A 15633-nucleotide genomic window follows, 5' to 3' on the forward strand; every position below is an offset into this window, starting at 1 on the left:
CTCTGTGTTACCATGGAAACATGTATAAATCCAAGATGGCGGCATCCATGGAGGGGACCCTCCCTATGTATGAATTAAAGGTTTATTCTGAGTTTTTTTTTTTTTTTTTTCAAAACAGCTATTTTTGAATTTAGATGACTAAACATTTATTTAAATAGACCGTCTTAGAAATGTTTTGCTTTATTTTACCAAGTTTGTTCAGCTAAATGCTACTAGGCGAAATATTACACACTGCACCTTTAAGTGACAATGTACAAATACTGAAGGACCACTGGATCATTTTTAGTGAACTAAAGATGCTGTACATGACTGTTTATAATACAAGGCAGCTATCTTTTGTGGAAAAGGCGGCTTAAAGATGTGAGGGACAGGCCATTTAAAAATGTGCTGGTACCACTACACCACTGGATATGACCCTGTTATTTTACTGATCAACTGTGGCATAAAAAATGAATTACAAAACTGCAGATCTTCAGTCACGTGTTTGATTGACAGCTGCCACAAAAGAGATACAGAACATTGTCTGTTTTACACACAGATCCATGTGCAACAATTGCTTTCCAGATTGCTAATGTATTTGTATTTGAAGAGCATTGAAGCATTTTTTAATGAATGCAAGAAACTACAGATATTGGGTACTTCTATTTTTGTTGTTATGGTATCAAAACAGCTGTTGATGGATGGATGCTGTTAGCAAAAAGCTCTGGTTTATTGGTAGAGACTCAATGACACAACGCTGTGTCATAATAGTTTCAATATGGGAAACTGGTGGGAAAAACCATGTGTTCATACATGAATTATAAATGCCTACATAACCTCATTCACAATAATTCTACCTTCAGCACTATTCTGATTAACTGGCCTCATAAAATCTGATGCTAATTATAGAATTACCTCAGACTCCACATCCTGGTCTGAATATTTGGCTGCATAACCCACATCTTTTCCTCCTAGGGAATACACAGAGGAGCTATAGTTAGACACGTGCTAATGCAAAGTCTAATTTCCTAATGATGACTCCAGGTGAGAATGATGCTCAGCTACACTGCCCATTTTCAAACTATGGTGGCGTAGCTCTGCATGCAACCCTACATAAACCCCTAACAACATGAAAGTGGGACATTGATATGACAACAGCCCGTGTAGAAAAACATGAGTCACTGATGAGTCAACATGAGCTATTTCCTTTGGTTAAAATGATATCCATCTGCTGGGGGGATAATTCAGAGGTTGCCATAGATGTGGTATCAGATGACGGTCATAAAACTTCATTCAGTGCTTCTTTGGCATCATCAGGTACTAGCTCCATTCTCTGTCACTGCTTTAAAGGTGAGACTAAAGGGATTGTATCTTAACTTCTAAACTAGTATGGATGAGCTGTGGAATCTTTTGCATATTAAAACTTTTGTCACTTATTTTTAGTCACAGATTCATTTATAGATGTTTTAATATAAAGTTGTTTTACATGTAACTGCCACAGCCTGAAATATTTAACCCAGAGGGGTTTTACTGTTAACTGTATTCAACTTGCGTGAAATTCATTGATAATATGAAAAAGGGGGTATACTGTTTGATAAATAAACTGTGTAGTGTACTAAACAGAGCCCTGCTCAGAGCAGAGGTTTTTACTATACAGAATCCATGTCTCCTCGACTTGGAAATGTCAAGAGGAACAACAACACTACTGGAGTTGTTGGTGGTGGGGCTCGGAGTACATTATAGGGGGAGCTTGGGCCACAGGATGCACAGCTGATGGCAGAGGATAATTGTGGTCCATGAAAAGTAAGCAGCACAAAGCATGGACAAGATTCAGTCATAGAAGAGCAGCTTGCAGTAGCACTTAACACTGTAGCAGTCGTTAACATAACCCATCATTTCCATGGCAATGATTAAAAATGTTGTGCTTGTCACAGTAGATCTGTTAGGAAAAGGAAAAGACATGCATAGTTTCAACTTTAACATCAATAATTTATCTGGCTTTATAAACTTAAAGTATAGTTTGCACTCAACTAAAAAGTATACATAACATAGCAGTAGCCATTTTACATCAATGTAGATTTCCATTTTACATAATGTACCTTTAAAGTGTTACAAATTAAAAAAAAAATTTAACTTTAAAGAGTGAAGCCTGCCACACACATGAAGATTTTTTAAATCTTTAGCGATTTTTCAATGTGAGAGACCCCACACATGGCGACAAATAATCACTGAATTTCCAGCTTTGTTCATATACTGTGGTGTACAATGAGATGATTAACACACTAACAGATTCCATTCAGACTACCAGAATCTGGGCTACGTCTCGACTCTCAAAACATCAAATCTCGCACAGTCAAACACAACTTTAGGGTGAAGAAGCTATTGTAGTTAGCCGTTAGCTACATGCTTAGTCCATTGCGGTTGCAATTTTGGCCCAGCTCCCTTCCTTGTCAGTTTATCTGTGGTCTATTTTACAGTACAGTACGTTAATAAACATTCATTTTGTTGCCACAAATCAACAAGTTGCTCATCCATTTCTGACACCCATCTAACTTGTTTACCATCAGTGCCGTGGCTGTGTTTTCATTTTACTTCCTCCTTCAGCAAGCAGGCTTCCTGATTGACCATTGCTCTGTTAGGTGATTAATATTTATGATCTCGAGTCACAGGACCTCAGATTTGGTTGGAGAGGGGAAAAGTTGCTGGTAAACACACCACAAAATAATCTGGCAAGATAATCTCAAGAACCGTCCGATAGTTGGGCCTTTGCTGCCTTTGGTTGGAAGGGAGGATTCAGCCTGACATGGCACGGTTGTCATGTAGTGTGGCCCACTTAACACAACATAGTGGCAAAACATTTATCGTCTCAGATGGAAACTTTGGAGGCTTAAAACGTAAATAAAATATAAATGTGCCACACTGAAATCCAAAGAAAGCTACTGCAACACAGCCTAAAGAGTTGATATTAATTCATTTACTCAGCAGCTGACGAGGCTAATAGTCAATCATTGCCGAGGATTGTGGAGAGACTACTGGATAGCCAGTTCAATTCATGGTTGGCTATGGGGCCCTCCTGGATCCACCTCTGTCTTGACGATCTTGCCCAACTGTGTTTGAAGAAAAATTATGGACTACAACGATAATAGCTGCTATTTTGGAGATCCTGACTCCTTCTGCCTACCAGCAAAGAGCTGGAACCCACCAACCTGCCGGTCATATCAGTCACACCCATCATCATGCCTAATTATGCACAACTGTGACCCTTTATCAAACTAAAAACAGTCCAGCCCATGTACACTTTTTCCAATAAAAATGACATACTAGTGTCATTTTTACCTGGAGTTGCTGCTTGGGATTTATACAGTGTGGTTGTTCAAGTCTTTTACTATCCTGATTTATATTTGAACATTTCATTATCTTGATTACACCATCATGTCCTAGCTGACATGTTCTTTAATATGCAGGCTAACCAGAGGTTAATTCAGCCTGATACATTTTTTATTAGGAGCTTGGATAATTACCCTTTCTTGATTCACTGATCTTAACTGTCTGACTCTTGTCATTGCTGCCTTCTTTGTGAGTTGTCTGCTGCCATTTCTGCTGCAATGGATTTTAATTGGGCAGCGCTCTGACTCTAGTCTGCAGTGTTAATTATGACAAAGTGCGTAGGATGGAAATTACTATGTTCATCATGCATCTGGATGTAGGCCAGGGATGTTTTTCTCTGTTATAGTCTACAGATCCATCCACTACAGCACCAGAACCCAATTTTAGGTGCAATTTCACACATTTAACCTCTGACTGAAGTCTTACTCTCAGTTTTCATACTTTTTTATGAAAACACAGCATGCTTTTGAAGCTTACTTGCTAAGCTCATTTGCTAGGTCAGTGTTTCATAAGTAAACCATGACTTATGGTGTCACTTGCTCTGAGCAGAGAAAGTGCTTGACTTCTCCAACGGTGAGGGAAGATACAGAGTGTTCATTTTAATGAGAGCTGCAGCACTCAGGCTCGAGGAGCTGTTTGAGTAAACACTCAAGCTGGTGGAGTCAGAAAGCAGTAAGCATAAAGTGAAAGAAAGCACAAAAATGTTTCATCCATGCTCCCTACAGTGAGTTAAGAGATGTTTTGGTCTCATTTTTTTTCTCTCCAGTGACAATCCACCAGAACATGCATATTGACCAAACCAGAGTATGCAAGATACAGGAGTAATACAAAAATATGTAAAGATAGTTGTTATTTATCAGGTGTAACCTGTCAACCCATAGTAGATCTGATACAAACTCTTGCATGGTCAAATGAGTGGGCCAAGGTAAACAATGTAAATATCACCATGCACACAGAAGATGAATGCTCCCTAATTAACAAAAAATGTAAAGCCTTGTGTGGAACTTTTGGTTTGTGTCAAGTTTGGTGCCCTCATGGATAAAGTAGTAACTCTTAGCTCTTGAGCCTTAGCTCACTCATATTAAGTATTTGCTCACTGATCTCATTTGTAGTCCACACTACACAGCAGCAGCTGTTACAAGCACAAAGAATGACAATATAGAAATAAATAGTCTTTTGCAAAACATCTTGTTAGCTTCTGTAGGTGTGCTGAGGAGACACTGATTGGTCCAAACCATTTTTATTCTTGATTGGAGCTTTGCAAGATGGGTTTTGCCTGATGACCTTCTTGCAAATCCATCTGCTTTGCAAGGTTAGAAGAAATCCCCTGATCAAACCCTGATCAGTTTCCATGGCCAAACCACTGCATAATGGTAGTTTACACTTAAAGAGGTGATGAGGAAACATCTGTATCTGTGTTTGCATCTGTCAACAGCTAAAATGCTATTTTAAAATATCGCTATTGTTCCTATTTTCATAATCGATGTATCTCTTTGTGTTAACCCCCAAACAGGCCAACGAAGATTCTTTGCAAAACGAGTGCACTTGCTTGATGTTGCTGTAATTACACACACCATACCTGAAGAGAAAAGGAAGCACATTTATCTGACTGCTGTGCTTCATGTTTATTACACTGACACAAGCAGGTGGTATTTGGTTAGTTGCCTGACTGTTTAACTCAAGATGATGATGGGACTCCTACTAAGCTGTTGTCTATCACATATCACTGTTATGCTAATTTATTACGTGTATATTATAATGCTAGCATGAATTTAAACATAGATAATCTTGCAAGAATCAATTTTGTGGAAGAAATAATACCCATGAAGGTACTGATTCCAGTTTACTGCTCAGCTGTAAAGTTGAGTCTGTTTATGACCACAGAGAAAACACTTTAAAGTGCTGAAATGTTTATTCAGAGACAAATGACAGCATCGGATCTAAACTTGTTAGCAGTTTTTTCGCACACGCACAAAATTCCTGAAATTTTTGGGGTCTGGCAGCACGGGTGAACCCAAACTGCCAAATTTTTTAATAGGACTTCACTTGGACTTGTTCCTGCAAGTATAACAAAATTGTTGTGTAAAGTCGAGGTGAGTTGACATGTGAAAACAGCAAGAAGTGTTCAGGAAAATTACTGTTAGTTAGCAAGTGTGTGGGGATTATAATGTGTAGATTAAATGACCAGTCAGGGTGATCGGTGTGATCGTCTTGCAGTGAAGTTGCTTCATACTTCTCTCTGCTTGCACACATGTTTTCATATTTTGATACCATGAATAAGTCCATTTACATGTTGCATTGGCAGAAACAGTCATTAAAGTGTTTGATACTGTTATTTCATCTGTCATCTCCACGCTCTCCTTCTTACATCATTTCCCGCCTCCTGAGACGCCCCCCTCTTCTCATCCAACAGTGGAAGTCTCCCGCTTGTAGGCGCCTGTGTGAACAAAAGAGTCAGGAATATTTCAGGGGCAGACTGCTGTGAATTTCTCTTGAAATGTACATGTTTCATTTGCTGAAAAAGGCTTAATAGACTCACTTGTATGGATCCCTCTGTTTAGGATGTATTAGACGTATTTGTGGCTTGGTATCAGACCATGATTATCTGTGTAAATGTCATTATCTAAGTATGTAAGCATGAGCAAAGGACTGCTTTGCTTTCTCCCTCTCCCTACAGTTTTAACCCACTTTCACTGGACCCTGGTGAGAGAAACAAACCTGCGCCCCCAGTTGAGTCTCAATAGAATGAGCGCTGAAGCTGTAATTGCCATGATTATTATCTCTTGTCCCTGGTTTCACCTTTACTGTGGCCCAGAAGTGTCATTTTCAGAGTCCTCAAACTTGAGGCTGGAGATCACTCTGCTCATCCTCTAATATGAAGGCGTTAAATGATATTCCTCAGCCATTTCCCTCAGCGATGACCACTTATTTCGTGGCATGAAGGCTCTGACATGCTCAGCAGTCCAGTCAGTGTGGGTTCATGTGAGTAGGAGGCTGGCCTACATAAAGTCTAAAAGTGAAAACTGAGAAATTCCTTTTTATTTACTTAGCTGAAGACACAACTGTTTAACCTTTTAAGCGTAGGAGCTCTCTATCTCCTGCTTTAAAGAGCAACGTTTTGCCTCGCTGTCCGTGCAATTTCCCTGCAGATCATATAAAATCAAAACATACAGATACTTGACACGATCTGAGCTTGTGTGAAATCAGATTTCTAACCTGACTTATATAATGCTATCTCAGTTTGCTCACCAAATAAAGCATCATGAATGGAGGTTACACTGCATGCATCTGTACCAGGAGTTCAATCCATTACATATGAAACAGCAGATTTGTCCTCTCAGGAAGCCCTGTGCTGCTCTGGGTAAAAGGCCCATCAATATTGGATTCATGCCTCGGGAAGACGGCATGTGAATGCCATGAATGCGTAGCATTAGCTTGAATGAATTTGTGGAGTATGCACATAGCACTGACTATGTGCATACAGGACTTTCAAATTTTTGGACAATTATTTTATGAAATCCAATCAAACAATAGCTTTTTCTTATAGCAGTGCTTTGCTACAGTAATCAGTGTTGTCTGTTGTCCTATGAATTAATTATCGAAGCACAGAGCACTGGCTGATGACTGCACTCCCATAAAACTTTAATGGCCTTCATGTTTCCCCTCTTAGTCAATGGACAGAATGGCACAGAAAGGAAGTGCTTATGTCTGCAGTAATCGCATGTCATCAGGATGGTTCCTTCTTCTATGAGCTCAATGTGCAGAACTGAGAGGAGAAAGGTACTTTGTTTGGCAGATAAAATGGGCTCAAAATTCTCCCAAAGTCTTAGAGCTCTACATCACAGTACAAATATAAATAGGGTAAAAAACAAACAAACAAACAAAAAAACAGAATTATTAGCCCCAATATGAAAATTTCAGTTTCCAAGTATTTCTCAAGTGCTCTTAAAGCTAGTTTTATGGGGGTCACGTGATGCACCAAGGAGGATAGACGCACCACTGTCAGTCTCCTCACTGTATTTAACTAAAAAAATATTTCTCGGTTTACCCATTGCTAAAATTTTGATTAAACTATCGTAAACCTACATAGACGTTGGACATGTCATTGGAAAACTTTTTCACTATGCCCAGGAGGAGAGAGACTTGAAGGGGGGGGCAACAAGTCTGCACTAGCTAATCAAGATAGTAACGCAGGGCCAGAGCTAGCTAATGAAGAAGAGCAAGAATTTTGTATCAAGCCCGAAAAAGAGGATGCCAGCCCCACTAGTGATGACACAGTGGTTCAACAGATGACTCGTAATATTGAGAAGATGTTGGACACTAAACTCACTAACATCCTGAAACCAGTCACAGAGATGTCAGAAAAGCTAGATGGTTCTAAATCATAAATGTTATTATTTATTGAATAAAAGTTTGTTAAAATGAGTTCAATTTTATATAAAAACTAGTGCTGTCAATTGATTAAAAAAATTAATCAAGTTAATCACATCACTATGCTATAATTAATCATGATTAATCACAGCATTGCTTTAGTTTTGGTAACTTTTAGATTTTTAAACATTCTTATCAAGTGTTTATTTTTTAATTGTAATTTTATGTAGAGCACTTTAAACATGCTTTTTACTAAAAAAAATGTATTATTATTATTATTGTTATTATTATTATTATTATTACTACTACTACTATAATTACTAAATATAGTTTAACATGTAAAATGCTACTATTATTTGCATTTTTGTTTGAGATAAATTAGTACAAGTATGGTGTTTAAATGAAGAATTATTAAGCAAACTAGAGTTTTTAAACTTATTTGTGGTTTGTAAATCAGAGTGTTTTAATTCACTGAGCAATAATATTTATAAACTGCAGAAGACAAACACATCAGGTACTAAATACTGTATGCTGTAAAGTGAATGATCAGGTGTGCTGTTACCTCGAGGTAGCTGAAGTTGCTGACTGATGTCCAGTGGTCTCTCGTCAGCGTAATAAATGTAGCTCTGGCCAGCTGCTCTACTTCAGTTGCCTTTTTAGCTGTCATAAAGTTCCCAGATTCTTGTGACAGTAGTTCTCGTAGGTGTTCTGTGGTACGGGTCATCTGAGGCGACCTGGATGATGTCTTATAGCCCCTACGATGTCTACGATGTTGATGGTCTGCAGTCTCTGGCGACCCATTAGCGATTGCATTAATCAGCTTAGAGGTCATTGTTTTGGGGACAAATCCAGGTCTGCTGGACTGCGCCGGTGTACCTTGGTGTTATGGCTTGATCCCGAGTTGTTGTTAGCATCTTTGCTAACATTAGCAAAGATGGGTTTTGCCCAAAGGTGGTACTTCAGACTCATGCTTCGGTGTAAGGACAGTTCATCACCACAGTATGTACACACATCTGTTGTTTTATCCAGACTTTTATACGGCAGTTTTTTAAATCGAAATTTGCCAGACCTGGGTCTGTCTCCTCACTCATCACTGCTGACTGTGTTTGACCCGCCTTTAACCTTTTCACCCCAGGGATGTAAACATCTGCGCAGGAGGACTACGAAAGGAAGTTGTAGTTAAACTTAGTCATATGATTAAACTGCGTTATGTTTCCTTTAACACGTTAAGCTTTCCAGATTAATCACGAGCATTACTATTAACAGGCCTAATAAAAATGTAGTCATCTAGTGATATTTGTTATTAAATATCAGTAAAAGTAAAAAAAAAACAAAAAAAAACTGCCTAATATGCAAGTTTTGTTCATAGTGCGTTGAACAACATCACTTTATCCCCCTCAAGAGAAGGTGGGGGTCCCCAAATTCTGACGTCGTTATTTTGGGGGTCATGGGCTTTAAAGTTTGGGAACCTCTGTTCTACATAACCAGCTTGATACTGCTTTAGTTGAATACTTCATCACTAGAATTAAAAACAGGCACACACAGGAAGTGAGGTTTATTAGCGAGCCAGAATGAAAATGAGAAAGACAAACAGTCCAGGAAGGTGGAATTAGGAAAATTAAAACTTGGAACACATTTGGAGTATCATTTAGTTTTTTAGAACTGTAAAAAGCCAACTTAAGGTCCATAGAGCTTGTGACTATTCATGTTGCATGTGCCTTTTATCTAAACTTTTCAAATACCTACTAAATAACAATAGCAATGAGTTGAGCAGAAATCTGCTGTGATCTAGACAGGACAGCTGTGTCTTCCTGTGATTCATCTTTGATTGACAGATCCAGTAACAAGATTAATGTATGCAGGCCAAAGGTAAAGGTCACATGAACTCAGCGGCTACATTTCTTTGTCCCTCTGAATATGATTATTCTTGATCTGTTGAGTCATCTGTACGTTTATTTGCGGATCCGCTTAAGAAAAAATACTGATTTGGACACGTGTTAACCCTCAAAAATCCTTCATAGACACACATTACAACGCATTACAATGCACAGCCAGTGAAACCAGCTGTGCATTGTTTTTTCTGTGGTTTAGAGAGAGCCCAGCCTGAGAAAATTACAGAAATCACATCATCTGAGACATCTTTTTCATGGGTGTGGCGATAGAAATACATAGCAGGGACTTCCTTTTAAAGAATAATATTTGTGTAGGTTGCAGTCCCAGGGTTTTTGGACTTCAGCCATTACCAGAAACGTAAAAGATATTCTATGTCTGCAGCTGCTGTGTTGATTTGCATATCAGATGCAATGATGGTACTAATATTTGTAATAAACCAAGTATATTAAGCCAAAGGAGGATATTGTTCTGTATTTGAAGCTCATATGAAGTAGATGTTGATCAGCACATGCACATCTGTGCACGGATAAAAACGTCTTGTTTTTATCTTTTAACATTGAAATCCATCACCGGCTATGAATATTTACTGAGAAAATGCAAACTAAAGTGTGCTGCAATTCTCTTACAAGCATTAAATTAAAATAGACAGTGCCTGTACTTGATTGAAGCCAGAATACTCCCACGACAGGTGCTGACATAGTGATGCAATTCTGAGCTAAGACCTGTGCAGAAGGGAGCGAGCTGATAAAACACAGGATTGATGCCACACCTCCTCCACTAACCGCAGCACATGTTAAACTAACTAGTAAAATGTCAAAGATCCCTGAGGACAGAACAGTCCACAGCAGAGCAGATTCTTGGATCAGTTTGAAGCAGAAACTCATAGTTATGGAGACATTTATTAGTTTACATTTCATTTCCTTTTACCTTTACCCTTCTTGTCTGGTTGACAATGCAAGCAGCTACATTTGTCAACAGAGCTGATGATCATGACGGTACATTCACCCTTGTTTTTATGTCAAATGACAAATTATAACTAGTCAGAAAGACAAACACTTGGAAACACAGTGCCTATGAAAAAAGTATTCACCCCTTGGATGTTTTACCCTTTTTGTGATATTATAAATCATTCATGGTCAATATAATGTTGCTTTTTTGACCATAAAACCCTTAAATGTCAAAGTGAAAACAGATTTTTACAAAGTAACGTTAATTAAATAAAAAATGTGTAAGTAAAATAAGTGACTGCATAAATATTCACCCCCTTTAAAGTGACTGACCTAATTCATCAGAGGTTCCGCCAATTGGTGCTAGTAGTCTCATAGTTAGTGAAATAGGGATCACCTGAGTGAATGTGTCTCAAGTGATAGTAGTTTAAAGACACCTGTGTCTGGAAGGTCCAGTCACTGGTTCATCAGTATTCCGGGCTACCATTACACCATGAAGAGAAAAGAACACTCCAAGACACTCAGAGAAAAGGTGAAGGACAAGTATAAGTCAGGGGATGGATACAAAAACAATTCCAAAGGCACTGAACATCCCCCAGAGTTCAGTTAAATCCATCATCAAGAAATGGAAGGAATATGGCACCAGTGTAAATCTGCCTAGACCAGGACATCCTCACAAACTGAGTGACTGTGCAAGAAGGAGACTGGTGAGAGAGGCCACCAAGACACTTAAGACTACTCTGAAGGAGTTACAAGCTTCAACAGCTGATATGGGAGAGACCCTGCATACAACAACTGTTGGTTCTTCACCAGTCAAAGCTTTATGGGAGAGTGGAAGAATAAGCCACTGTTGATGAAAAATCAGATTAAATTTTGACTAGAGTCCGCCAAAAGGCATGTGGGAGACTCCATGGTCAAGTGGGAAGTTCTTTGGTCTGCTGATTCCATAATGGTGCTTTTTGGTAATCAGACATAATGCTGCGGGGATGTTTCTCAGTAATCAGGCCTGGAAGCTTATAAATGTAGAGGGTAAAATGAAAGCACAAAAATAATAATAAAACAATGGAGGAAAACCTTCAATGAATAAATAAACTAGAAAAGCACTTGGGAGAGCGCAGACCTCCGTCATTAGCCCTATCTCCCAATAGTACAGAATACTTAAAAAAATTCCTGGATTCAGATGGTGATCTGGATCACTCCCAAAATCTAATCAGTTCTTCCTTATGCCATTTCTGACATTTCCTGCAAATTTCATCAAAATCCGTCCATAACTTTTTGAGTTTTGTTGCTAACAAACAAACTAACAAACCCTGCTGATCACATAACGTACTTGGCAGAGGTAACAACACATTTTCCTTTCAATCAGTAAAGAGGCCATCCTATAAAAGAGAAGTCCAGAGTTTAGGAGCTCTGATGGCACATGCATGGTCATCTTTTTGACAAGTGAAACCTTTAGTTTAACACTTGTCCCATCTCTTTACATGGAGGAGGTGGAGTTTATTACCTAAGCAGCCAGTCAGTAGGGGGAGCACTTAATGTTTTGGCTTCACTTCCAGGTGGCTTACACTCTGTCCATCTTATTATACAGTCTATGGACTCTCTTTGTTTGGGACCTACCCGGTAGTCATTAAGTATGCACAGTATCTCACAGTATCTCCACTGAGAAGGTGCTTTTCTAAACCACATTTTAAATCTGCTCCTCTTAAGAGTCTTGAGAGCTTGTTACAGTAATGCAGGGAGGCAGGAGTGCTTTTAATGGCAAACATGTTTATGTTTAGATGCCAGAGACTTTGCATCATTTGGAAAAACAGAGCTTACAGCTTTTACAGCACAGCAGGGGGAGAGAAGTGTTTTCCATACCTTGTTCATTCATTCTCCGCAGACTGAGTGGGCTTGTCCTGCTGGGTCTAAGTGACTAACTCACCTCTTCTTTTCTGCTTTCTGCTCTGCTGCGTCACAGTCGCCAAGTGTTAACAATATGGCTTTGTGTGTCACACCTGTGGGCAGCGGGACTCTGGGCGAGTGGGATGGAGGGGGCAGAGGAGGCATGCTTTCTTTTTCAGACTCCGACAAGGCGATAGAATAACATCACAACTCAGTCTTTGTGGAAAAAATGGAGAAATACTTGTAGCACTCTTTATCAAGCTGTATTCCTTTAAAGTCATTTTCATAGTGAGAGTTAAGGCTTTGTTTTTTTCAACAAAACTGTGGACATCATTCTTCTGTTACTTTAATTAGATTTAAAGGGGATTTTTACATAGTGTAGAAAATAAACATAAAAACTTCTTACAAGGGAAGATGCATAAATGGACTATTTTGTATAGAATTAGTTCATGATGACTGAATATAGCACGCTTGTTCATGTTTTCCATAACAGTGGCTTCTGTAAGTTGATTGGACAGATTCTGCAGAGGAGTGTATTAAACCTTACTCAAACATTTGGCATGTACAGAAAGAATCTTTCCTCGTCAACACACACTCAACCAGTTAATTAAATGCAGTGCATAGTCATTCAGTCAGACATATTGTGCACAGATGTAAACTCCCACTCAGTCCTCTTCTCTTTTGTGTATTCATGCATTCAAGGGTTTTTTGAGTGAGCACTGAGTCACAGAAAATCTGCCTTAGTTTGTGTTTAACTGAATAATATGTAGGAAAGCCTTTTGGTTGGAGTTTGTACTAACTATTCCTTTATTTTCGTAGGTTTCCACGACCCCGTGCCTTGATTCCAGTTCCAAAGCTCTCAGGCACCCTTGACCTCTGCCACCTCTTCATCCAGTGTGGTACTTTGGAGAGGATGTGAGTAGGAGAAGCACTGAGGGTGGAAAAATCCCCAAAAGCCAAACAAAAGACGGGAACTGGGATCACATGGCTGCTATGGACTGACAGGTCAACTGATACCAGATCACACTGGCTTTGCTTGGAAGTGTAAGTCTTTTATCAACCTTTCTGACCACAGACAGGTCAATTATCTGATAGAGAATCAATTGAAATTCAGTTCACCAAAGGGAAATAATTAAATAATTAAAGTATATCCTATAGAGATGAGACTAATCCGATTACAATGATTATCACTTTGACCTTAACTATGTAGAGGACAGTGATTTTAGTCAAGTGAAGAGGACTTAGTCAGACATAAGACAAAGAGATATGCTGTGTCTCATTTCAGTGGTAGCATCATTCAAAGGAGTTCTTTGTAGCTTGCATTGACTGCTCAGTTTGATTTGAAATGAGATGTTCTGGTCTGCAGAGGATTTCCCATTTGTGTCATCAGCTCTCCCCACCCTCCTTCATTTCTAAGCACTGTCGCTGTTGCCTAGCAACCCTGACAGCTGCAACTGAACTAGCTAAGTAGTACCCATGATTAAATCTTTAAGGCCTGTTTTGTTGGCATTGGCATTGGTGGCCATTTGATTGAGTTTAGACTATTTGCTGTATGTTAAAATGGACAAGGTGTCTCCTATTTTTCCATTCTAGTAAACTGAAGACAAAATACCCTCATGACAGGTGCTGAGATATTGTGTTGGCAATGCAATTTTTAGCCAAGACCTGTGTCAAAGGGATCTGCCTGGTGGGGCCTCAGAATTGGCACATCTATTTCAGTAACCACAGGGCATATTTAACTTATAAAACACCAGACACCCAACAGGTCTGTACAGTCCACAGCAGAACAAATTCTTGCTAGTTTTCTTGTTTTCTCTCGACTTTTCTCCTTTACTCTGCTAATCCAGTTAAGAACATTTAAAGATCTGTAATTCTCAATGGAGCGGTCGACCATGATGTCACATCTTCTCTTTTTTGCACCAAATGCACCTGCTCTCCTTCAGGGTTTGAGAGAAAAATATTGTATGTGTATTTAAAGTCAAAAGTTTGAACCATGTTTAATCTGTTGACATGGAGAAAGCAGGGGTTATAGTTTATAGTGCTAGGCAACTGAGGGAGTTTTGAAATCTTTTTGCTTCACTCCCAGGCAGCTGTTGCTCAGTCCATCTTAATATACAATCTAGGTATGTTCTAATAGTTCTTTTTGATTTTGAAGGTTCTTGATTCAATGAAACGATCGCAGAAGAATCCAAGTGTCAGCCATGATGGGAGCTGTTGGAGTAATGTAATGGATAAGGAAGGGAGCTTTATTACTTCTTTTATGATTGCCCTTAGAAAAAGATACACTGGACAAGAGCTGCACAATTAATTTTAATCATGATCACCTTCCCACAATTAAAGAAACACAATTGTTTGGAATTATTTAAGTTTCAGATACATGGTCCGCCCATGAAAAACTTTATGTGGTTGTCTTTTTGAATCTATTTTTTAGTACATTTCATTTAAATCTCATCAAGTCAGGTTTTGTGAATATTCTCTTATATCATTGTTTATTTTCATATGACTTTTACCTGCTCAACTCTTCTCTGAACTACTTACTTTTTCTGTTTCTTTCATCATAGTTGAGTTACCACTAAACTTGTGCTAGAGAGGAAGTTGCTTTGTCTTTCAAAATAAGAACATTTTTCAAACCGCAAGTCTTGTAGGAGTAAGACAGTACAGAAACCTATGAAATATATGAAGTATTAGTAAAGTTACAGCAAAGAACAGTTTACTGATAAAGCTTTACTTTTATCATCATTAACTAAAGAACTTTCTGAATGTAGTTGTCATATACGATAAGAAGAGACACGTTATTCAAAGTTAAATAGCTTTTGAACCATAAGTCGTGGCCAATTACTATTTTTTTCCTCTGAAGACCCTCCTTTGCCTTTCCTCGCTTTTCTAATGATGCTATCCATGCCTTTGTAGCTCTTACAGAATGTTTCCTCATGAGCCCAGAACTTCGCTGACTTTCCGGGGTCTTTAAAGATTAAATCCACACCAGTAACTCCGATATTGAATGTCTTTGAATCCATTAAATATTAATTTTCAGACGTTCCTGCAGTAAGCTAGTTAGCCTGGTCTGTTTGTATCCCAGAATGCATTGAGACTAGGCTGTGACAACCAATGGCAGGCTGTTCCATCAACACGTCATGTTTTGCTGAACGGCACATGTGCACAGACTTATAGA

General features: G+C 38.8%; 1 protein-coding gene across 2 annotated transcripts in view; it reads left to right on the top strand.

Annotated features, from left to right (window-relative positions):
• LOC121511123 (receptor-type tyrosine-protein phosphatase epsilon-like) overlaps window positions 1–15633 on the top strand; it is a 40793-nt gene that overhangs the window by 2810 nt on the left and 22350 nt on the right. For both annotated transcript variants that reach the window (XM_041789684.1, XM_041789685.1), the window contains exon 2: window positions 13281–13505. The gene's annotated coding sequence lies outside the window, so the exon portion shown is untranslated. The remainder of the gene's footprint in view (window positions 1–13280; window positions 13506–15633) is intronic.

Source organism: Cheilinus undulatus, linkage group 6 (genome assembly GCF_018320785.1).
Source record: "Cheilinus undulatus linkage group 6, ASM1832078v1, whole genome shotgun sequence".
In the NCBI taxonomy this organism is placed as follows: domain Eukaryota; kingdom Metazoa; phylum Chordata; class Actinopteri; order Labriformes; family Labridae; genus Cheilinus; species Cheilinus undulatus.